The following is a 1707-nucleotide window of genomic DNA, read 5'->3' on the forward strand; positions in this document are numbered from 1 at the left end:
TCATGTAAATCTCTTTCATTAATTACTTCACGAACACTGGTTACAGGAAAATTTTAGTAAGAGACACTAAATTTACAAAATAAATGCAACTGGAAGGTATGCATCAGTATTTTACTTAGGGAGAGCGAATGGAAAACTTAGATTTGTTAGAAGGTTCCGGGAAAGTGCAGTGCGTCTGTAAAGCAAATCGCATATGAGTTCTAGAATACTGATCCTGTGTTAAGAGTCCTTATCAAGCAGGCATGATATCAAGCGATTTTAGAGACGGGCTGTTAGGATCGTAACAGATTAGCAGAACCAATACGAATGTGTAAAGTAAATTCTTGGGGAACTTAAATGGATGTATTTGAAAGAACCGGCTTCATAGTAATCCCGAGACCCAGTTGCGTTCTTTTAGAGAATCTGTGTTTGAAGAACACTGCTAGATCATTATGCTGAATCCACAGTATATTTTACTCAACGATCCTGAGGTTAATGTAAGAGAGATTCTTGTACATACAGAAGCATACAGTCATTTCACACGAAAGGAATAGAGAAGATCAATGAAACTGAAGCGATGTACTCTCCGCCATGCAATACAACGGCATTTGCGGAGTAGACACGTAGAGAAACAGGGTTCGCACAAAGACATGGAAACGCCAAAAACACATTTCATTACCCTGCCTAATATGGTGCAGGAAAACAGTTGGTATTCGGAACACCTTCCAGTCGACTCTGAATGGTTTTCGAGGTGGTTTTCGAGGCAATCGCGTGTTTGTGTGCACCAGCGCTGGTAGGGCGGGAGTGAGTGAATGAGCGTCATTATACAGGTTTGCTCCCCACTGTGAGACAGCAGTTTAGTCATTTTATGCAGTTTCGTTTCTTTTAATACGCGTAAGGGCGATGATAGCATCGGCGCTGTGCGTCAGCAAGCTCCAAACACACACACACACACACACACACACACACACACACACACACACACACTCCTTCCTGCAAAGCAGTGAGACGGTCAGGTAACGGTGAGATGTGGATAGCGATCATGCACTCTTTTCTCCAAAATAGACCACAGACGCTCAATAATATTGAGCTCTAGTGATGGTGATGGCCAGGGAGATGCGACAGTTCACCCTTGTGCGAGAGCTCGAGACGGAACGGACGGCTCTCATCAGCGACGTCACCGTCAACAAGTGCAAGATGCAGGAGCTCGAAGCAAATCTGCTGTACAAGCTAACCACGGTGCAAGGCTCACTGGTGGACGTCGAGACGGTGATCGAAATGCTGAACGTGACCAAGAACACAACGGCTGAGGTGCGCGAGAAGAGACGCAGAGACGGAGGTCAAGATCAACACGGCCCTTGCGGAGTTCCGGCCAGTGGCGACGGGGCAGCGTACTCTATTTCCTGATCGTCGACATGACCATGGTCAATTGCATGTACCAGACGTCCCTGGTGCAGTTCCTCGAGCGCTTTGATCATGCAGCGCTCTGAGAAGAGCCTCGCGACGCCCAAGCGGATACTGTCCACCATAGAGTACATAACATTAGAACTGTTCCGGTACAAGTGCCGCGGCTTGTACGAGCACCACAAGTTCACGTTCACCCTGCTGCTGTCGCTCAAAGTAGACATGGAGCGGGAGTACGTGTCGCAGGGGGAGTTCAACATATTCATCAAGTTCGGGAAGATGCGAGTAGTGTGAATGGGAACTCTGTCGTCTTAGAATACAGTA

General features: G+C 47.0%; 1 pseudogene; it reads left to right on the top strand.

Annotated features, from left to right (window-relative positions):
- Positions 1-1095: 1095 nt before the first annotated feature.
- LOC126419502 (dynein axonemal heavy chain 8-like) lies at positions 1096-1469 on the top strand (annotated as a pseudogene).
- The last annotated feature ends 238 nt before the right edge of the window (positions 1470-1707 follow it).

This window comes from Schistocerca serialis, chromosome 9 (assembly GCF_023864345.2).
Source record: "Schistocerca serialis cubense isolate TAMUIC-IGC-003099 chromosome 9, iqSchSeri2.2, whole genome shotgun sequence".
Lineage (NCBI taxonomy): Eukaryota > Metazoa > Arthropoda > Insecta > Orthoptera > Acrididae > Schistocerca > Schistocerca serialis.